This window comes from Ambystoma mexicanum, chromosome 4q, assembly GCF_040938575.1.
Source record: "Ambystoma mexicanum isolate Mex_15411 chromosome 4q, UKY_AmexF1_1, whole genome shotgun sequence".
Lineage (NCBI taxonomy): Eukaryota > Metazoa > Chordata > Amphibia > Caudata > Ambystomatidae > Ambystoma > Ambystoma mexicanum.
Genome location: NC_090928.1, coordinates 1,245,123,616 through 1,245,147,736, shown reverse-complemented (window position 1 = coordinate 1,245,147,736; position 24,121 = coordinate 1,245,123,616). Strand labels below are relative to the sequence as shown.

Genomic DNA, 24,121 nt, shown 5'->3' with positions numbered 1-24,121 from the left:
GTTCCCACTTCAGCAAAGGTAGGGGAGCTCATTGCATTATCTGCATCCTGGATGGGGTATGCCAATCTCTAAAGATTGGAACAGAGCCCCCATTTTGACAATGCTATAATGTCTCTTATAAGGTCTCGTATTTTCAAAGTTTCATCAATTGAACACAAGTTGCCCACGCCCTACCGTTCACATGTGAGTGGCTGAGTGAAATTACGTAATGCAGAACTCAAGTAAGGACTATCAAAGATCTGAGCTGATGGAGAAGTAAATTGGTCCCAACATCTGGCCATTGCGTTAATTTACATGTGAGGCTCCATTCACAGAACCACTTGTCTCTTCCCTCATGAAACTGTTACTGCACGCCCTATGTGTTTGCCTGCACTACCAGAAGCTTTTTCATTGTGTGATAATATGCTGCAGTACTTTAGTTCCTTGACCGCCAGACTCCCCATTCAAAAGTCTCAGCTATGTTCTGGATGCAACCAGACCAGGCGCTCAGGATATGCAACCTGGGGAAATCGCGTTTCAGAAAAACTATGCACGAAAATCAGTGCTGGAATAGACTATATGTGGTCCTCCTGGCGTCATACACTGCGGTAAAGTGTGAAGGCATACCGACATGGGTCCACACATTGCGCATGAAGAAGCAGCAGGGGGGGGTGGCTACAAGGCCATCGAATAGGTCGCGGTTCCAACGAGCTCCTACGGATCAGTTTATAATCCTTGGAATACTGAGGCTTAAAGTCAGCTGAGCAGTATATGCAAGTGTATACAGCAACATGAAGATATGGTGCACAGTAGGAGTCGAACTCCGAGGTGAATTGCAGCACAGGATGTGAACCTGGAGGCTGAGGAGATTGTCGGACAGTAGCTGCGGTAAGAGGCAAGATGGCGGCCGTAATAGAACAAAGGAAGCAGCAGCGAGGCAGCAGTTACGGAAGATTGTAAAGAAATGAACAGAACTACAGTCCATCAAGTACGGACACCGACAGAGGCACACATGCGGATTTGACAGTTAACGGATCAGATAGTGGCCGTATGATAAGCAGCCTGCGCAGAATTCACAACACGAAGTGGAACGGTGAGCGGATTGAACAGTGCGAAGCAGTGATGCGCAAGTGAATGGCAGGGTAGAGGAGGACAGCACACCCGGCGATCGGACGAAGCGCGTGTTGCCAGGAACTAGAACGAAAGAGCAACGGAATGAGCAGGTAACTGTGGGAAGTCACTTCACAGGATTCGGAGAAGCCATGCTATGTGTGCGGCTCCGAACGAAATACATGAGCCGACAGGGAAATGGCAGGTACGCTCGAGTCAGCATTGAAGCAGCTGATAGAGCAGCAGATGCTCTGCAAAGACACACGGCCCTGAAACAGCAGCCGGCATTCGGATACAGAATACTGTAAACCAATCTGAGGATGGCTACAGTGTAGCAAGCACGGAACGCACTTATCCAATCCAAAAGTGAAACTGACACGATCTAAAACAACACGGAAGCACGGGAAAGCAACTGTACAATACAGTGGGAAGACTGCATGGAGGAAGTGATATGTGCATAAGAGATGCTGAATGCTGGCTGGAGAACATAGCCAACAGTGGGCTAGAGCAACACATATATTTGTAGGGAATAACTGGGCCAGATGGCATGGTGAGGAGAACCAGAATAACACAGGAGGCCAACGCAAGTAAGATAAAAGACTACACCAGCCAATGATGACACTGGGGTGCAGGTTAACTGGCACAAAATAGTCCATGAAAATATAAGCAACATAAAGTTGTATAAGTGATTGGAAGTCAGAAACTGGTGCACACAAGTGTATGCAGGTCAAAGGGGAGCAGTACTGACACAGTGGGTCTCAGGAGATCACAAAGCTGTAAATAATTCAAGTAGATTACAGCAGCCACCGAGTGAGCCCTGAAGAGAGCAAGACTACTGGAGTGTGATAACAAACACAACTGATGGCCGTAGCGCCCCCAACAGACTCAGTGAACTGCAACGACTACACTTACTGGGGTGCCCAAAGCCAAAGGGAAACAACTCACCCTAGAGGAGAGGAGTTCACCAAATCACCACCAGCAGTGGAAGGGGCCAGACCTATGGGACAGTACACTCAACAGGAGGAAATCACGGGCCGCAACGACAAACAAATACTAGATACCATAGCAGAATTGAAAGTGTCTTGGGAGAGCAAGATTGGCGCTGCTATCCAAGAATTGAAAACCTCGCTTGAATGCAAAATTGACGCAGTAAGTGTGGGCGTTCATCTACTGCGACAAGATGTCCGAGCGCTAGCTGAGCGCACAGGGATTTTAGAAAAGGAGGTCAAAACCAACACAGGCACGTGCACGACCAACGCCAAAGAGATCCAAATGTTGCAACAACAAGTGCACAACCTCGAAAGCAGAGCTGAGGAAGCGGAAGGGTGTGCGTGCCGAAATAATGTACACATTGTGGGACTTCCGGAAGGCGAGGAAGGATCGGACCCGACAAATTCAGTCGATAACGTGTTGCTGCAAGAAATAACCAATGGTGCACTCAGCCAGGGGTTCGCAGTGGAACGAACGCACAGAGCCTTGGTCAGGAAGCCACCACCGGGAGCCCCCCCCCCGCAGCCGATCATCGATAACATACTGAACTATAAAGACAGAGAGAAGATCTTGGAACATTTCCACAAAGGAGGGACGATAAGCAGAGCATCGGCAACCATCACGGCGTATCCGGACTACACCCTATATGTGCAGAGACAGCATATGAACTATGTGGCGGTCAAAAGGAGGCTGCGGGAGACAGGCTACAGATACATGCTGCTGTATCCGGCGAAGATGAAAGTGCTCCATAAAAACAAGGCCCTTTTCTTTGACTCAGCAGAGGATGTGATGGCATGGCTAGACGCAAGGAACTGCCCGTCAGGACTGGGAGAACAGGCGGAGAGGGAGATGGAGATGTGAATGCAGGAACAGAGGAGGCATATCTATACCCCCAGTGGTTAGATTAGGTAGGATATTAGTAGTAAAGTATCCCCCTGCGGGGTTCTGAGTATCGGCTAGGCCGTAGAAAGGGAGTAGATACGGGGTAGCCTGGGATCCAGGGATGGAGCTGGGCAATTGTTTGGGAAGTTGGGGCAGTTGGGGACGGGAGAGGGGGGTGGGGGAAGCGAGTTGGGGGATTTGCAGTGTTAATTGTTGGGGAACGAGCTTACACACATACGCGCCTGCGCCTAAACTGGAAAAGGGGAGAGACAATGGAGGGGACTGGATATGGAGGACCTTAAGATAGTTACCTGGAATGTCATGGGGCTCAACAGTTACCTGAAAAGGAACAAGATTATGATGTACTGAAGGCAGAAAATAGATATATCCTTAATACAAGAAACATCACACGAAAGACAAACAAGAGGTGCAACAGAGGAAGTGGAAGGGGACCATTATAGGTGCAACATACTCTGCTTATGCCAGAAGGGTGTTCACCTGGGTAGCACCACATGTCCCCTTCAAACTGCTACAGACCACAGTTGAGGCGGACGGGAGGATGGGGCAATAAGGGGATTGATAGAAAATAGAAAAATATGCATTATCAATACATACGCACCAAACCAGGACACAGTGGCTTACTTCAAGACCCTATATAGCAAAATAAGCCCGTACCTGGGGGAGGCGGTGATATGGGGAGGCGACTTTAACTGCACGATAGACCCAAGGGTGGACAGGTCAGACAGGAAATCAGACAAACCCACCCCCACTGCCGAAGTCCTAAAGACCCTGTTGATAGACCTCTGGCTAGAGGATATGTGGAGGTTACACTCCCCACACGATAGACCGTATTCGCATTACTCTGCCCCACAAAACCTGTACACACGGTTAGACTACATGTTTGCCTCACAACATGGCAATACCTGCCCCCAAGAGCTCAGCTTCCAACGTGGCGACTCAGGGCTGAAGCACTGAAAGACACAGTGTTCAGGGAGGACCCGAGAGAGGAAATCATAGAATACTTTGAGAATAACACTGGGAGTGTTGAATCGGTCGGCACTCTATGGGAAGCTTTTAAGGTGGTGATGAGAGGTTATTCTATAGCTAAATCCAAAGGGCTACAGGGAGGAATACTAAGGGAGCTGCAGAAGGCAGAGGAGAAACTGGAGACAGTTCTGGGTAAAGGAGGTAACTCCAGAGAGGACGCCGATACCATAACTCAATTGCAGCAGGAACGCGCAGGGCACTGGGAGAGATTGTGCAATCTGAACTATAAGAAATACATAGAGAGGCAACATACGGGTGGAGACAAGCCGGGCAGATGGCTAGCATGGTTGTATAAAAGAGAGACCCCCAGATCAACGATCAGAGCAATAAAGGGAGAGGGATGGCAAATATTGGATACCCAGGAGGGCGTGAACAGAGTTCCTTGAATATTATAAACAATTGTACAGAGAAGGAGGGAGTGAAAATAGAGAGATAATGGAAACACTAGAGGATATTGACCTGCCAAAAATAAGTGCTGAACAACGAAAGGACCTAGAGGCCCCCGATTACATTGGAAGAATTAGAAGCGGTGGTTGAGCAACTACCCACCAGCAAGACCCGGGAGCGGATGGACTCCCTAGCGAGTTTTACAAAATGTATAAGAAAGAGGTGCTCCCCTCGCTGCTCGCGATGTTAAACGAGGCATTTGAAACAGGGATGCTTCCAGAATACGAGAAAGGCGATCATTATCCCACTCCACAAACCTAATAAGCCAAGCACAAACGTATAGAACGCTGTTGGTGTTGAACCAGGACAGCAAGATACTCACAGCGGTGTTGGCAAATAGAATGAGACAGGTTATAAGCAGATTAATACACCCTGATCAATCCGGGTAGGTCCCGTGCAGAAGCATATCAGATAACCTAAGCCGACACCACCAGGTCATAGAGCACACAGTAGGGGACTCGAGCAAGATTGCAATTGTATCACTTGATGCAGTGAAGGCCTTTGACACAGTCAAATGGCCTTGGCTGATGGCAGCCCTAAGAAAATATGGGATGGGGCCCGGGTACCTTCCGTGGGTGAAATTACTGTAGAGTTCACCGCTAGCCAGAGTTAAGACGGGAGCGATCATCTCAGAGAGATGGCAACTTGGTAGGGGCACCAGACAAGGATGCCCTTGGTCTCTGATGCTATACATCCTAGCACTGGAGCCCCTGGCGATATACTTTAGACAGCAATATGAGGAAGTCGGGATTTGCACAAAAGGGGGACCACACTTTATCTCATTATATGCAGATCACATGTACTGGAGATACCCGGAGGAAAATCTTCAATATATTCTAGAAGTAATGGAGCGATTTGCGTTGCTCTCTGGCATTGGAATTAATCCCAAGAAATCGCATATATTCCCCCTGGGGAGGTATGTAGGGGTCCCGCGGGAACAACTGCCAGTCTTGCAAATACCATGGGAGACCAGCACTTTCAGATACCTGGGGTTTGACATTTATCACACGGTAGAACAGAATATACACACAATACTGAGAAAGCGGTGGAGAACATTGAAAATAGCATGAGGTTCTGGACTAAGCTCCCCTTGGCCATGATGGGGAGAGGGGGTGCTGTTGAAAATGGTTGTGTTGCCCAGGCTACTACATTTGTTTGGGAACATATCATACATGATACCAAAGCGTTTCTTTGTTAAACGCCAGAGCATATGCAGGGGCTTTATCTGGCATGGAACAAGGAGCAGAATTGCCCTGTGGAAGTTGCAGAACACGTATGATAAAGGGGGTATTAGATTGCCTAACTTCGAGATCTATTACTTAGCTAGTTAGCTGCAATATGTGGTCAAATGGCTAGCGGAAGACTTGGCATCAGTGTCCAAATTGTTGCGATCGGAGTGTGCCCAGTTTTTTCTGAAAGAAATTATATAGCTGCCCAAATCTGAGCTAAAAGGGCGCCCTGGGATGTCAGGACTGGGTTGGAAGATATGGCACAGAGCTTGTCAGGTCATGGAGAACCCAACCCGGTGTTCCCTGCAAGTGCCGCTAGTGGCATTGACCGGAGGAGATATGCAACTGAGGAAGACGATTCAAAGGCACTGGGAACCGGTGGGGATCGCAACAGTGGGAGACATATGGCAGGAGGGGGAAGTAAAGGAATTTGGGGTGCTGGCAGAGGAAACGGGTTAACACGCGGGGCAGTATATTACCTATACTAGAATGACAGGGCCATAGAAACGATATATGATATCAGAGGGAGGACATGAGGTTTCTCAAATCTATGAACTGCTGATGTCTACGGTGGGAAAGGAAGTGGGCCAACTAAGACAAGACTGGGAAGAGGAAGTCGGGGAACTCATGAGCGATGGGCTATGGGAGCGGGCTCAAGGGTACCATAAAAAATTGTCTAGGAACGCAAGGCTACAACAAATACAGCCCTATGTAACCCACAGGGCATACATGACCCGCCAGAAGATAGTCCGGTTTAAGAACGCTGTACGACAAACATGCCCCAAATGCAGGGAAGAAAATGTTTTGGGCATGTCCGGAAATTGGGAAGTTCTGGGGAGAAGTAGCCCACCGATTAAATGAGAAAGGGATCAAGCTAAATGTGCAATCAGTGTGGGCATGCATGATAGGGGGATTCCCTAGAGTGCGCCAATTTAAACATGTGAACAAGCTCAAGGACTTGGCATATATACTTGCCATGGGATGGAAGGCATGTAACAGACCAAGGTAGAAGTTTGGTGGAGTGACCTCCAGAAATTGACTCAAGCTGAAACGGCAGAGTGGCATGAAGCAGGAAGTAGGGTTTGGGGGGAGCAGGGTGTTTGGGGGAGAAGCAGAAACCCCGACGGCCTGGAAACACTTAGTGGCCACATTGTATGGGTCCATTCAGGACTACTTAAGCGATCAGGAAATTGTTGAGAATACAGAAGGGGAGGTTCCCCCGGAGGAAAGAGGAGCAGAATGCGAAGTGGAGTAGGCTTGAGTTTGGGTGGAGGGGGAGGGGTAAGCGGTAGATATTTACACGATACTAAAGTGTTATGAAAATTACTGCCGGTTTGTTGAATGTTGATCGATTGTTGTAAAAACCAATAAAATTGATTTAAAAAAAAAAAGCAGCAGACACTCCCTGCCCTCGCACCACCACCAGAAGCACCCTTACCAATGATATCAGAACTCTCGAAGAATAAAGACGCATCAAGAAATTCTCACTATATAGATGTACAGTGAAAACCAGCAGAACCCCAGCAGACTTATTTTGACAAGTTAGAAGACTCGAACATAATAAAGAATAACATTCAGTTCAACATACTACACAGAGTTTGTGATGTCGACCAAGTTGCATGCTATGAATGACACCCTTAGGCAGTACTGCCACTATTGTGGGATGGTGTACATGATCGGGGCATGCAGTTATTGCACGCTATTTAGGAGCAGTTATGTCCAAGATTAAGAGTTGATAGGCCTCAGTTTTGAATGCTACCCAAAGGTGTGTTTAAGGGGTATGATGCCTGCAGGTGGGGGATGGCAGAGTTGGAGATCTTGCAGACTATTAGCGACCCAAAGCATGAGGAAGGCGTTACGGTAGACTGACCCAAATGCTGAATAAGCTGTGTTTCTCTGCAGATTTGAAACCTCCATGAGAGGAGGGAAATGGCACAGGGGCAGGGAGGGTGGAAGAAGTGGGGTTAGGGGAAAGAGGGGGAGGTTGTGAGGGAATGCAAAGGAAGGATTACTATGCTCGGGGGTGGCGGCATGGCTTCGGTTTCATGTCATTTAATCGTGGGATTTTTTTCGCTGGGTTTTTTACTGCTAATTTGCTAACAAAAAACCCATCAAATTTGTTTCATTATTTTGGGGGGGGGGGGGGGGGGCTTCCCCCACAAACCCCCCCATTTCCTTTCATTTTTTATCTATTCCCAAACACCCACATCCCATATATATAATTTTGCAATGCAAGAAGTAAACTGCAAGTATGTAGAGGAATGAAAGAAGTTAGTTATGTGGCCGCTTGGAACGCCCAGTCATAAATGATGTTTGCCCCCTCAGATAATATGCCCCCATAGAAGCCCACACCAGGACTGTCTATAATCATTAAACTATACGTGCCACCCCTGCAATACCACGGTGGGCCCAAGGGCAGATCAGCTGGGATGATGGACTGGGACTGTACGAGCAAAAAGACCATCACTAGAGGAGCTCACGCCGTGGAAAAATGACCCGGAGGAGTGAACCTGCACTGGAGGCGTGGGTAACAAGAGGAGTAACTTGCCCGGAAACTGGCCAAAAGTGGAAGGGTGGCAAAGGAGAGGCTAGCAGAACGTGAAGCAAGTTGCCCACTACCGCGTCCCCCTGATCCCTCACTTTGGGTTTCTTCTTTCTGGCCTGCTTCTCATGGTACTCTCCCCATTCTTACGGGGAAGGTGAAAAACATGGGTGTAACACTATCGGCTTCTTTATTTATGGACAGCCAAGCTGTGCCGTTAGTCAAGCAGGACACTTTCAGTTGAAAGTTTTGAAAAAAGTGCTCCCTCCAATTCCTAAACCTCTTCATCCTCCAGTGGTAGCAGCTCCGATACTATCCCGGTTGGACTATTGCAACTCTTATACTTGGCCCAGCCAAAGGGGCTTATTCAGTGATTACAGTGTCTGCAAAACCTGGCATTCAGAGTGGCAACTGGCTCCCCTTATGGAGCCCATCTCTCTCCTGTATTACGATCTCTTCATTGGCTGCCTGTAATAACGCATCAGGTTCAAGGCTTTATGTATTGAATACCGGGCTTTACATAACCAGGGTGCCGAGTTCCTCCAGGTTAAGTTTGCGTGTTACTACCCTAGCCGCCAGCTGCGTTCTGCAACTGCTGACCTGCTTATAGTGCCTCCCCATCGACGCACGTGGATAGGTTGTCAGGCTTTTTCCATAACAGTGCCTTACTACAGAATGAGTTGCCGCTGCCTATAAAGAAACTTTCTAATCATCTTGCTTTTAGCAAAACAATCAAAACACTCCTCTTTTAGATTGGTTTGGTTCAGACTTTCTCCCTCGTTGTGGAGGTGTTCGCCCGCCTTCCAGCGCCAAGATACTTTAGGGCGGTAGTGCGCTTAAGAAATACTCATAACATAACATCCAGCGAGAGAAGTGCAGAGGCGAACACCAGCAGTGCTGTAAAGGTTTGAGTGGAGGGTGTGGCTCATCCCGGATCCGCATTCGTATCCCTCCCCACTCCCCTGGCGGTGCAGGAGGAAGAAGGAGAGGTGATACGCCCAGGAAGTGGGAGAAGTCTAAGGAGAGGCAGCGGCTTCAAAGATTGTCAAGACAAGGAGGGGCAGCCGAGTGGGACCGGAGAAGACAGCCTGTGCGGATGCCTCTCCACCCCACTAAGAGAAGGCTTCAACACATGGCGGCCGAAGACGGAAACGGATGAGCCCTTCCAGCCGATATACACAAGCCCACACCGGGAACTATCACTGAAGGAGAAGGGACGTCAGCCACCAGCCACCAGCAGGCATGAAAACAATCGGCTGCACAGAGAAGCCAGCTTCTAAAGTGAACTTTGATTACTTGGGTTGTGAGGGAGAAGGAGGCCCCAAGTGACTCAAGAATTAACAGGAGGGGGGGGGGGTGTGCTGAGCCCCCCTGACCAGTCTGGAGAACTGCTGCAGGAGGTGCGACTGGGAGAGCACAACTGGGAAACCTCCCAGTGTAGTTTGTTTCCATACAAAGGGCGCATACGGTACAAGGCAGAGTGCTCACCACCCCGCTGCTGGGATGCCCACCCCAGGCCCCCAACCCCACCCCGAGGCAAGTAATAGCAAAGCTATTTGATTACCGGGTCAGACATATTACACTACAGGCGGCAAGGAGGAAGGGCACTGTGGAAGTTAACAGGGTGAGAGTTGCCATATACTTGGACTTCCCTAAAGCAGTCCATAAAGCCTGGCAATCTTTCGACGCTTTGCAAAAGCAGCTTAGGGCAAAGGGGATCAAATACTCCACTAGATACCCTTTGATACTCAGGGTAATAGGTCCACAAGGAGTTCTTGTTTTCATGAATCCTACAGATGCATGGGAATGGGTGGAAATAGTGGACTCGAATAGGAGGAAGGCCGATGGGCCTAGGCATGGAGAAGGAGACACCAGCTGAGAAGGAAAGGCTCGCAAGATGGCGAGGGAGCTGTGCCCCCATGATAAGGGCTGGAATGATAGGTATCCTGGAAGGAAATGAGTTAACGAACACAGTGGTTATCAACCAGACAGGACATTGACGTTTTTTCAAGGCATTGTAACAACGGCTGCACCTAGTCGGAGCAGGCAAGTGCCTGCACAGGCCCCCACCCACCTCCAAGTGGGGATGGTAGGGTTGTTGTATCTAGGGGACATAAGATGCTTCAAAGTTAGGGGGGGGGGGGGGGTGGAGGGGCCTTCCCACGGCCGGGCAGGATCCTCCTTCTTCCAGAGCCCCAGAAAAAGAATACACAAGTATCGACATGCAACAAAGACATGGTACGGTCACGTAATAGTGGGGGGCAATCTGAGGAGGGAATTAAAATGCTCGACATAGAACGTAAATGGGCTGAATGATAAAATAAAGCGAGGGCTTGTCTCAAAGTACTTGGGTAGGTGTAGGGCAGAATAACGCCCCGATGCCTGAGGGTTTGTGTGCGCTATACAAATGTAAAAATAAATACATCTCCAGCGAAGTATCTCGGACCACGCCCCATTGATGATGAGACTAACTGGTAGAGAGCAGAAGGGCCAGGAGAAAGGAAACTAAACGCTTACTACCTGGGCAACAAGGATATACAGACGGGGCTGAAGGAAGAGGCCGAGGAATATTTTGCAATCAACAAGGGGTTAGTGGGGAGTAACTGCACCCTCTGCGAGGCGTAGGATATACATTCCTCACCATAATCGTATTTCTGGTGCTCGTATCTGCTTAAGTGGCGTAGACATGGGCGTGACTAACACTATCCCCAATGTGACGTGTAGTGTACCCAAGATACTTTACACGTCAAGGCCCCCCTGTTTTTCTTTGTTCTGCCATGAGGGATCCTGAAGAGAATGCGTAAATGAGTACAGAAGAAAAGAAGGTGCAAGGTGTCCATGTTCCTTCAACTCCCAGAGGGGAGGAAGGGTGGGCGCATGTGCATCTAAGCAGATATAAGCACCAGAAATACAATTACGGTGATTAATGCATGTTGCTGATGCTGGTCAATCTGCTGAGAATCCCATGCTGTGCATAGACTAGCAAGCAGTGCCAGGAGATGGTGGTGGGGTGAATGGTGGGGTGAATAAAGGAACGGCAGCAGAGAGATATCTCAACACTGCCTGACCCACCTGAGAATCAGTCTTACAGTACATGTCTAAGCAGTAATGTTGAGTGGAAGTGTCAATAGAACTCCAGGTAGCCGCTCTGCAAATGGAATCAAGAGGAACATTTGCAATAAAAGCTTTAGTATCCCCTGTCTGTTGGTCTTTCAGTGGTTTTGTCTTATCAAGATAATAAAGCACTACGCTCTGAACATAGTGTATGGAGTGTTCTTTCAGCCGAGTTACTGGGATTCTGAAAGAAAATTGAAAGCTCGATGGATTGGTTCACATGGAACTTAGAAATGAATTTAGGTACAAAGAGTGGGTGTGTGCGCAGAACCACTGTCCTTATGAATGGTTTGAGACAGGCATGGTATCAAGACATGGCACAGACAGAGTTTAATAAAACTCTACTTTCAATCGTCAGGATGGGAAAATACCCAACTTGCCCCAACTCTAAGGTGGAAATGTTCCCTAACGAAAGGAAAACTAAGGGGAGTCCAAGTAGGTTATTCAAAAGTAAAGGTTTGTCTGAGTCAACACCTATGCTTGCCCTCACTTCTACAGAATAACAGGTTGAATGGGATTTCGCCATCTCAATAGTGTTCAAACTACAATTAGGGAGAACATTGAACTCTTCTGTGGCTCCCTTCCCCAAGTTCAAGGCACTCAGGTTTAGAAAGTTCCACAGAGTCTTAGGATTCTCTTGGCAATTCAGATTGGCTGTACAAAAGTTCACAATACCTTCTCTTGTCAGGGTATTCTTCTGTAGCGGATCTCTCAGGCTTCCCTCTCCCTAAGGCGGACCCTCTTGACTGGTTTACACTCCACAAAATATGCAACTGTCTGGGGGTTTTTTCGATCGGAGCCAGAATTCCCATGTGCTGTTGTGGCAGGTTATGTGTTAGTCTGTTGTTACAATGTGGTGAAGTGCGTGCGGATTGCTGTGCAGAGAGGTGGTTGTGTGAGTTTCTGTATGTTGAGTATGCCGAAAGTTGAAATTTTAAAGTTGCGGTTATAATAGTTGAAGATTTTGTCAATTTCTTACCACTTTGTCTTTGCTGTTCGGCGCCCAACCTCTATGGTTATCCTTTGTGTTTGGTACTCTACTTTGACCACCTAGTTGTCTGGCGTGCTGCGTAATGCGATCTCTCTTTTGTGTGGCCCCATTGGCTTGTGTATCTAGCTCATTTCTGCTACTTCCCAAGCCCTGCTTTAGGTGTAGTTTTGGTCACAGGACTTGTCCATTATTTATTTATTAAATATGTATTTAGCACAATTGGCTTTAAATATTACATACAAAACAAACATCAATACATCTATTTGTCACTTAATTTTTTAAAAAAAGATTTAAAATACCCACTCGTACATATAAAATTCCGAATGACAAATTTTGTAAAACTGTTAAAATTAGATTATAAAATGTCATCATATGATAGAAGGCAATGCTATTAATTTAATCTAACAGGCATTGCCATATTTTTTCCATTTCAGCTGTTGTAGAGGTGTTATTATATCGTTTCAAACATAAATGCCTCTAGTTCTTTAAGCTTTCACACTCGCATATGAGCTGTTTAGCAGATCATATGATTGCACAGCCACATTGTCTACACATTCGTACATTTCTTGCTATGCCCAATCTAGCGCCAATCATTTCCATGGTATCACATTTGTTATATTTAAAAAGCATGTACGATCTCACTATATCAGCACGCGGATATGCATGTCGATATTTAGGTTTTCCAGTGTCCAAAGTCCAGTATTCAAGGAACATGCCACTGTTAGATTTGGCAGCTAAATTCGCCATATCTCTTTCTTTTGCTACGGTATATATTGTTTCTTTCAACAGCCTTTTAACTTTTGCATGGGAATAAAATAACCAACTATATGCATTTTGTTTTGCCCATGTAAATGTTAAAGGACATTTGTACCGCGCACTATCACCAGCGGAGTGGTCCCCTGGCGGCTCTGAAAAAGGAGAGGAGGTTGAGTTAGTGGAAGGAAGCAGGAAAAGTGCAAGAGAGCAGTGATGTGCTGTTGGCGGCCTCAGCCCGGTGGGTCCGTTGGCTGGGCCTGGGGTGTTTGACGCTGGTAATCGTTGTGTACTGTTGTGCAAGTCTATGTGTCTTTTTTGTTTTGTTGTTGCATGTAGTGAAGTTTGTGCGGTTTGTTGTGCTGTAGGTTTTGGTTGTGTTGGTTAGGAATTTGAGAGGTGTATGTAGGTGAAATGGTTAGTGGAGTTGGTTAGTTGGCATCTCAATCCTGAGTTGAGGCGCTGGGCTTGTGTAGTCTCCCCCGATGCACCTGTCCTGATCTGGGTCCCTCTGACATTCAAGATACCTTACTCCTCTGGTCCCCACCTCTATCATGTTCTCTCATAGCCCCACCTGTACTCCCTTCATACTCCTGTGGCCAGTGCACCTGCCAATGTCAACAAGTAAGGCAGTGTGCCAATTGCCAATATCTCGGGAATTCCACACCACTGTGGTACCTGGTGGTAACTAAGGGGCGGGTGGAATAGTCGACTCGATCTCCGTGCGTGTCGCCAGAGTTCCCGTCTATCCGGTGTCAAACGTTCAGGGGCCGTGGGAGCTTCCCTGTCATTTCTGGAGTTGTCCATATCTTTTCCAGTTTAGTCATCCTTTTCTCTTTCGGTTTTCAGTTTGAGTCAGTGGTGTTGAAGAGCCAGGTTTTTAGAGATTTCCTGAATTGTAGGTGATCTTCAGTGTTTCTTATTTCTTTTGGGATGTTGTTCCAAGTTTTTGCGGCTAAGTGGTAGAAGGAGGCGCCTTTAAGTTTTTCATGGCAACTTTATATTCTAAAATATATCACTTGCATATCTAAAATCACCTTCAAGTAAAATGTATTCACAAGAAACAGCATTAGGTAATCTAAAAAGCCATCTTAAAATCCTTCCTTCAAACATATGCCTTTCATTGCAAAACATTTTCCCCCAGATCTCGGCAGCATAGAGTAAACCTGAGATAATTTTTGTTGAATATAATAATAGAACTGTATTGACAGAGAGGCCTCCTTGTCTGCCGATAAAATCACTAATGGCTCCCGAAGTTTTCATACATTTCATTTTGATCTCTTGCCAATGTTGCTGCCAGCTTAGTTTATCGTCAATAATCACCCCTAGGTATTTATAGCAATTTAGCTGCTCAATTTGTGTTTTATCAATATACCATTTATACCCATTCCTACAACAGAGAACTCGTGGAGAAGCGACGAGAATTCAGAAAAAACAAGAGAATGGCACAGACATTACAAACGGCACAAGCAAACATAAAAATGAAAGAGATCACAAGTACCTACAAGGCATGGGTCAAATTCTACCGGGCAAAACTTTATTAACAAGATGCAGAAGTGATTGCAAAAGTCCTAAGTACCAACAAAGCTAGAGAATGTTGGTCCTTGTTAAGATCTACCGACACAACAATGGCAGAACAAATACCGAATAACATCGGACAACACATGGGAAACACACTTCAAAAGCGCATTTCAATCTGTCGATGAAGAGCATCAGGAGGTTATACCCATATATAGCCCAGTTAGCAAAAAGCTGGATGACATAGAAGACATCAAAGACGTCATCAGAAAACTCAACAACTCCAAGGCAGCCGGCCCTGATGGAATAACACATTTTGAGCTCAAATGTCATCCCACAGAATGGGCAACCCTATTAAGCATACTTTTCAGAAGATGTGCTGGGACAAAGACATTGCCACCATCCTGGACTTCTGCAATGGTGATCCCTATCTACAAAAAAGGGAACAAGAGTGACCCCCAAAACCTTCGACCAATAGCTCTCTTGGATGCCATTGGTAAAGTATACAGGGCTCTCCTGATGAAAAAATGTCAACTCTGGCCAACATCAGCAAATTGCAATGACAATTTTCAAGCAGGTTTTAAAAAATAAAAAAATAAAAAAATGCGGGGACTGCAGGAAACTTTCTTCTGTTCAGCATTTTGAAGAGCAAAGTCTTACAATACAGATTGCAGCTGTCTGTCGTCTTCCTCGACTTCACCCAGGCAGTCAATCGGGTAGAAAGACAGCTCCTCTGGAAGAAACTCTCAGAATGGAAATGTCCACCAGAACTCATGGCGCCAATCCAGGCCGTACACGCTAAAACAAGCATGAGTCTCAGAGATCCAACTACACGTGGGGTAAAGCAAGGGTGCCCCTTAGCATCAGTGCTCTTCCTGGCTTACATAGGTGACTTCCAAAGCACAGAAGCTAATGCACGAGCCTTTCCACCAGAAATTGGAGGCTCATTGATCTCGCGCCTGTTATATGCGGACGATCTAACTTTGTTCGATCAAACACCTAATGGCCTTCAGCAGCAAATGAACAACCTCCTCTCATATACAAGAAAAAACCATCTAGAGGTCAATAAAGGTAAAACAAAAGTTATGATCCTACAAAAATCCAGCAGTAAACCCGACAAGAACAACTGGTACATGGGAGAAGTCTACATAGAGAAAGTCCAAAGCTTCAAATACTTGGGAGTCACCCTGGACAGTTCAAAAAACAAAACAATGCAAGAAACCCTTCATAGAAAAATCAAAATGCTCACGGTTCAAGCCAAAGTGATCGACAGAAAATTTGGCCAATACTCACTGATACCAGTACTGAACTTCTACAAAATGAAGGTAGTTCCCTCAGTGACATATGGGGCTGAAGGTATGCCAACCATCCCAAGTGAAATCTGGCCCAAATTAGAAGCCACCTTCTGGAGATCCGTTCTGGGCCTACCCAAATCAACATCGGGAGTGGTAATCTGAAGTGAACTGAGTCTTATGTCTCTACATTGCACCTTGAGTTGTAATGCACTAATGCTATACAGAAAATGCAGAATGGCAGACAGCAATCAAATATTCAAAATGATCAACAAAGAAATGCAGGAGGAGAAATGCATTTTACTTAACAACTGGAAAGAGGGAAACCAATCGCTGTTAGAGTCCATTGTTAGTAATGAAGACTAACTCATTCAGAACCCAGGTAAGGTCCTACGGAAAATCAAAGAACTGGATTGGGCTAAAACAACAGACATGGCAGCAAAGAACAAAACTGACCGCTCATCTTCTACACAACAGAAAGAAACTGAATGAGCTGCAAAACTTCATCATAAAATTTCCCAACAAAGGAGCATGTGACTTAATTCTAAGAGCTAGACTAAACTTGGTCCCAACAAATAAAATCCTTCAGATCAGAGGCCTCTCTCAGACCTCCTCCTGTCGTTTCTGTGAAAACCAACAGGCACAAACCAAAGAATCCATGCGACACCTGGTAACCTCTTGTTCAGGTACTCATCTGATTAGAACTTGCCATTTAAACCACCTGTGCAACCACGACACGCAATGGAACGAGGAGATATGGTGGTACAGGGTGATAGGCGGCGACAGACCCACCTCGCGAATTGCCACATCAAAATTTTTAGAGTACATTGTGAAGAACTTGCTGCAAAGGAATTAGCTGCGGAAAAACTCACCTATGTCCTCAACACTTCCTTTTCATCAGAAGAAAAATGCCCAAGCGACAAATGTTCAAAAAGAGACTTAGTGAAGCATACGTCAGCCGCTTTTTGTAAAAATCTTTTGTGGATCAAGCAAAATATTTAAAAAAAAATATACCATTTATATCTGTAAGATCTAGATTGTTTTCTTTTGTCTAGAAAGGCCATCACCTTAGTTTTGCTGATATTTATTTCCAGCCCATTTTCTTTCGCAAATTTTACCAGGCTATTCAGCCTATTTTGTAGGCCATGGGGAGTATAATCTAATAAAACTAAGTTGTCTGCATATCCCAACCAATACAGCTGCAGATTAGCAATCTTGATCATATCAGCATTCCCTTCAAATATTTAATTCATACAATCTGCCAAGTATAAATTAAAAACTGTTGCCGCCAGTGTACATCCCTGTTTGACACCACAATGAGTGAGTATAGGTTCAGACAATCTACCTTCAGCGTCAAGTCTTATAGTACGGACGTGTCTAGGTAGAGTTGTTGGATCATATATAGCAGACCTTCAGGTATCCCCCACTTCCTTAACTTACACCATAATGTTTCCCTTATGATGGTGTCAAATGCTGCAGTGAAATCTATAAAGACTGCCTATACTGGTAGTTTCCTTACCGCCAAAGAATATTCCACTGCGGATACTAAGTTAATGACATTGTGAGTGGTAGATGATTCAGCTCTGAAACCTGCTTGATTTTTGGGAAGTATATTATTTTCATTGATCCATTCCTTTAGTTCAATAAGTAGAACCTTGGCAAATATTTTAGCTGGTATATCTAACATGGCTAACATTCTGTAGTTTCTTGGATCACTCTGGACCCCTTTTTTGTATATGGGTAAATGATACTTTCACGCCACGTCTCAGGGATGACACCAGTTTTTCCTCTGTAGCGGTATAAACGGTACAGTACCTTTGCCCATAGCTCGGGAGGTAGCCTCAGAAGAGCGTTACATGTACCATCAGGGCCTGTTGCTCTGGAGGTATGTAATTTTTCAATCATTTTCTTCAGGCTACTCGAGGTGCAATTACCATCCCATTCCGCTCTTACAGCCTCATTGATCTTCTCTTCTCCTATACAACCCCAGGGTAGATTTAACATGATTAATCCATTGTTTTTCAGGTACACTATTTACTGGTAAACAACTCTTCTTGGTGGCATTAATTGCCGCCCACATTCCATGATGGCTGTTGGTCTGCGCACATAATGCAATAGATCGCCATTCTTCTTCCTCTTTATGTTTACGATAATGCCGTAGCCATATCCCATATTGTTTTTTCTCTTGCTTTATTAGCTTGGCAGAGTCATCTATTCCAGAATTTGCTATCTCTGATAGATTGTCTAAGCCTTTGTTTTGCCTTATGAATTTCACAGTCAAAGGTCTTATTTTTATTATGTGAAAGGTTCTCCAATACTGACGTATTTCAGTTTTTTTGCAGTAACTAATTTAACAATTTGCTCAAATGCCTTTATTTCATTTGGGCATGGATCAATTGCTTGTCCTATAAATTTTACTAGCTCATCTTGAGCGATCTCATTTGCTTTTACTAGTTTTGTAGGATCCCAAATTATCCTGTTCGCTGCTGCATTAATTTCTATGTTACCATTCAGTTGATAGACATTCTCTTTTCTAGGGAATTTCGTCAGTAGATAGAGTGGAAGATGGTCGCTTTCCTCTCTCGCCCATAAAGCCATATCTATTACCAATGTGTCAGCGCATTTGTTTACAAATATATAGTCTATTGTAGAAACACTACCATATCCCACCCGTGTTACAGCACGGGCCGCGTCGCCATTGGTGTTTCCATTTAGCATACTCAGTTGATGTTTTAGGAGCATCTTTGCCCATAGTCTACCACTACTGTTAGAAAATCCATGTGTAATGGGTCCCGATCTGTATTCCGCAGTCTGATTATCAGGAAACATAATGTTTGCATTAAAATATCCTACTAAAAGTATGGGGATATCTTGGCTATTTTCATATAGAATTTTATACACTGTAGCAATATTTATTTTATCATTAGTTCCATTTGGTGGATTATATACATTAATTACCAAAAGGTAAGGGAAATCTCATTGGGTCGTTTTAATTTTTACTGCTAATATCATCTCATTCGACCACTTAGTGTTTTCTCCGATCCATGGGCTTGTAAGTGAAATTAGCAGTCCCTCTTTTGGGAGGCCCTTTTCCCCCCTTTAGTGGCCAAACTTTGTATAGTGTTACGTCCATCAAACTCGCTTGGTTTATCAAGCCAGGTTTCTTGGAGTGCTATAACACAGAACAAAGCTATGGTTTCTAGTAGACCTCCCTCCTCAGCATAATGAGAATGCCCACGTGTGTTGTACATCCCGTTGTTTGTCCCCTGGATTTAGGGCTCCCGTGGTCATGGTGCAGTTATCAGACTGAACGGTCCACCTACTACAGGTGGCTTACCTGTCCAATGTTTCCTGGATAAACATCCTGCCCGGGGGCCACCCCAAAGCTTCTGTACACTTTTGGAAAGTCGCTTTCCCTTTACTCTGGGATTTTGCTCCCACTTCTGTTTTCGTACAGCTCTCCTTTTCCTCACAGGAGTTCCTCATTCATTTACAGAGTTTGTATGCGACCACTCTGTTACTTTGTTTCTTGTTTCAATAGTTCATTTCTGCATCCACTTGCTTAACTTCCATTAAGAGCTTTCGTTAGTATGCCGCTTGCATACGTTCTCTCAAACACACTGTAGCAATGGCAGCACTGACTCGCGTACCGGGTTTCTTTCACTCTGAGAAAGTCACTGATCACGCAGCTGCTTCTGCTGGCTCCGGTTTCAACCCCTGAGGTCAGGGTGTCGCTCCCTGCCCCCAACACTGTTGGGCTCTTCACTGCCCAGGGGAACGAGTGATTCACAGAGTCTTGTAGGAATCACGTTGCCTCCCAACTTTGGCTCCTTGGAGACATGGCTCCCTCGCCACGCTTCCTCCTCCTCCCTGACTTACTCTGCAGGGGCAAGCGTCTCAGTGTCCTGCTCTCTGCCTTCTGGTCCTGGTATACTCGGCTCAGCCAGAGTGCTTGGGTGCTTTTTATACTGGCTTAAAGGTCTTAACATTCTGCAGGTGTGCATATTGAAAGTCAATGGTCTCACTCTGCCTGGCCTTGTTAATGGGACATAGAAAATGGAGAGGTTGATGTGCATTGATTTGCATCTTCTTCTCAGTACTTGAATGGTGTTTCTCATTAGAATTCTGTACTTCTCTTGATCTCCTTTTCTTCGTCCCAGTACTTAAGTGGTGTTTGGGAGAACAGTAGAGTGTGCCTGAATACATCCTATGAAGGCTGAGGGGAAGTTGCAAAGGTCCTTATCAAGAAAGTGGTGATCCCATGCATCGCCCTCGGGTCTGCCCTCCACAACCCCCAGGGACCCTCTACCCAGGTGATCCTCCCTCGCTTGTCCACCTCCAGGGTTGGGATCCAAAAGCGATGGCCTACCCCTGGCCACCTGTGTAGAAGATCCATGGGGTGTAGTTTGGGAAAGACCCCGAGGTTTTCACAATGGTAACAAATGGGTCTTGAACTGAGAGTGCCGGCAGTTCACCAACTCTACTAACAGAAGTAATATCCACCAGAAAAGCAGTATTACAGGTGAGAGCCTTAAAACTAGCTCTGTGCCCTGGCTCAAAAGGAGGCCCCACTAATTTGTTAAAAACAATATTGAAGTCCCTTCCAGGATTTGGATTAGAAATAGGAAGGCAAAGTCTTTTTAATCCTTCCATGAAAGCCTTAATTATAGGGACACTCCACCAGGAAACTTTGCTTTGAGGCGTGGTGTAAGCAAAAAGGGCAGCATGGTGGCCCTTTAGTGAATTGAAAAGAAGTCCTGAGCTTAAGAAGGGTGTTAGGTGTGTGTGGGTGAACAGTTAATATGGTTGATGTTCCTAGTACTGCACCATATGACAGCGAGTACATTTACTGAAAGAACAGTGCCATTTTATTTATTTCTTACATTTGCTAAACGCCCAAACCCTCTGGTATCACAGCGTTGCTACTGGACATCTTATAATAAAATTCAACAGTATTACAATTGCTGCCAGTGGGACACTGACACATTGCTATTGCTATAATAATGCTATAATAACGCATTGCTATTATGTGTTTTTACTTATGTGCTAGAGTAGCAATATAGTCTACAACTTAAATCAATCGCCTGGTTAAAAGGGAGATACTCGGGAAGAGGTGACGGTTAATCTAGAGCTACGCAGCCCAATTCGGAGGGAGGTTGGGTGGAGTCTCAACCAGTTATACCATTAATTATTTGATTGATGCTGCGGGCAACTGGTTAGACATTATGGGACATGCTGGCACGAGGTAGTGTGGGTGTATAGAGGGGAGAAAATGATATAACAGCATACTACCATAACAGTAAATCACAGCCAGTAGAGGTACTGGTAATACTGGTGACTAGAGGAACACAAGTGTCATGAGATTGCCTAGAATGACAGATGTAGGCAATACAAGTACATAGGTCTAACAACAAAAATAGGGCATATTTGACAAAGCAATATACATTCTCATAGAATTGCATTAAGCTATACCAGAACATTGGGTGGTAGCTAGACAACATGAGAGGGCACATCAGCTTCTAGGCACATCCTTCGCCTCTGGATGTCTTCCCATCCCCTCTCAAGCACTCCCTTGTGCACCCCCTTCTTAAGAAACCCTCTTCCGAACCGTCCTGCCCAGCTAACTATCGCCCTATCTCTATCACTCCTTTCCTGGGCAAGCTCCTGGAGAAATCTCCCAGCTTAATCTCCATGCTGAATCTGTTGGTAGCCTTCACGACCATCAGTCTGGCTTCAGAGCTGCCAGAAGCACGGAAACTGCTCTCCTGAACACCCGTGAGGACCTGCTCTCAAACCTTGACTCTGACATTCCATGTGTTCTCATTTTACTTGATCTCTCTTCTGCCTTTGATACGGTCAACCATACCATCCTGCTCAACCGTCTCTGTGATAACCTGGGTATCACTGGTCTGGCCCTGGCTCGGCTGACCTCTTTCCTCTCAAATCGACCCTCCCAGGTCCAACTGGGGTCTTTCCTGTCTGACATCTTTTTCTCTACCTGTGGTGTCCCCCAGGGTTCTAACCTCTCTCCCTGGCTGTTCAACCAGTATCTGGCACTGGTCGCCCACCGCATCGCTGCTCTCTGCCCCAACTTTCAGTGCTATGCGGATGATACCCAGCTCATTTTCAGGCTACCCTCGGCCTCCTCTTCTCCTTCCCTCATCTCCGACGGTCTTTCTGCTATCCAGAAATGGTGTGCCGCCAACGACCTCTGCCTTAATCCCAGTAAGACCGAGATTCTACTCATCGGCACACCCACTCCCTCCTTCCCTGCAGCTCTCTGGCCAGCCTCTCTTGGCCCTCTTCCTGCAGGGCAAAAAACCTTGGGGTCATCTTCGACTCCACACACTCCTTCTCTCCTCACAATTCTGACGTTTATAAGAAGTCACACTACCAGCTGCACCTCCTCAGAGTTATCCTTATTTTCCTCTCCTTCCCCCAGAAGCTCACTGTCTCCAGAGCCCTGGTTCTCTCGAAGCTGGACTACTGTAACAGCCTCTATCTAAATCTGCCTGCCTCTGCTCTCCGCCCTCTGCAACTCATCCAGAACAGGACTGCGAGACTTGTCCTTGGCCTCAAGCCCAGGGACCGTATCTCTCCAGGACTGAAATCGCTGCACTGGCTCCCTGTGGCTGCGAGGATTAAGTTCAAAACCCTCTGCATTGTCCACAAGGCCTTCTGGGGCCAAAATACCTTCAACTCTCTCTTCCTAAACATCTTCCTTCTCGAGCACTTCGCTCTTCCGCCTCCAACTCCCTCAGGGTCAGCCGCTTCTCCAAGCAACGAGTTGGGGAGAGACCTCTCTCCGCAGCAGGGGCCTCCCTCTGGAACAGCCTTCCTGCCTCCCTGAAACTTGAGGAGAACCATCTCCGGTTCCGGAAGCACCTCAAAACATTCCTCTTTGCTTCTGCTTTCTTTCCCCCTCTCCCCTGCTAAATCACTGAAACTGTACTGAATCAGCAACTGGGCCACTCACCAATCTCGGTCCTTGGCCCAGCCACTCTCCCCTGCACTGCCTTCCTTGCAACCCCTGCACTGCGGGTCTGTCTCTGTATCCCTACAGCCCCCCTTCCCAGCACTTGTCTGCACTTATCTTGCACTTGCCACCAGCTGGCCCTCATTATTTATCTTGTTGATCACTAAACCTGTACTGCACTTTCCCCTCTCCCTACCCCCTGGCACTTTTCCCGTCCCCCCTACCCATGCACTTGCGCGATCTGAATGACACCTGGCCTAGTAGGATCGTTGTCTGTCTCCCCTTGTTCCCCCCCCCCGCCCTGCCTCGTCGTGCCTTGAAACACTTGTGTATAGGCGCGTTACAAATGCCATATCATATCATATCAGGGTAGTATTCAGTAGGCAGTTATAATCTAGTCAGTGCAATCCGAACCCGAAAGGGTATGTGGGATATCGGAGGCAGTTCAAACAATGCTAGAAGAGAGGCACAGAGGGGCGATACTGGCGAATCCCAGTTAAACTGAATTCCCAGTTAAACAACTTAAGTTAGACAGTAGGACAAAAGGAGTATTACAACGGCAGAAGCAGCTATAATTTATTGGGGCCACGGGTGGTGAGGCAGTAGTAGTGGAGAGTGTGGTTGACAGTTCTTGTTTTGGCGGGTTTCTCTAGGTGTACTGGACGGAGGAGTCCCGCAGTTGTAGCGATGTGCAACAGGCCATTAGTAACTATTACTGCTCGAGAAAGTATGCTGGCACTCACATGCAATGTCTTGATTGCCACAGCTTAAATGTGTGGTAATGGGCAGTTAGTACAGGCTAATTGCACCGGATGAAGCAGTAGGTAGCAGGCTGATGAGAGCAGATGGATCTCATTGGCAGTTGCGCCCTGTGGCAAACAGGGCCTTTTCTTGGCCTTTGCCGAAGGCTGGCGCTTCCGCCTGCCGGCGGTTCTTGCTGGTAGATGAGAGCCTTGGTTGCCTAGCAACGGGCATACACAGTCTTGTTGTGGCGCTATGTCACACCCAACATTTTGTTTGTTTTTTGCCCCATTGTGTGATACTGTAAGGTACAATGTGCAATGAAAAAAATGTTACCACCAAGTGGCAACAGAGTCAAGAGACTAAGAGAAACAAAGTTTCTCAGTATTGACAGTCTGAAGCACACGTCAGTTTCCCCATAGCAAAGAGCTCAATCCCAGCGGATACAGAAACAAATTCAAAAGGTTGGGGGGGGTGGGTCCATGGACTATGGAGGAAAAGTTGCTTCTA

The 24,121-nt window shown here is 46.3% G+C and overlaps 1 protein-coding gene across 1 annotated transcript in view; it reads right to left on the bottom strand.

The window, feature by feature from the left end:
- Positions 1–24,121, bottom strand: part of LOC138467361 (exportin-5-like) — a 419,600-nt gene that overhangs the window by 371,777 nt on the left and 23,702 nt on the right. The gene's annotated exons all lie outside the window — the stretch shown is intronic.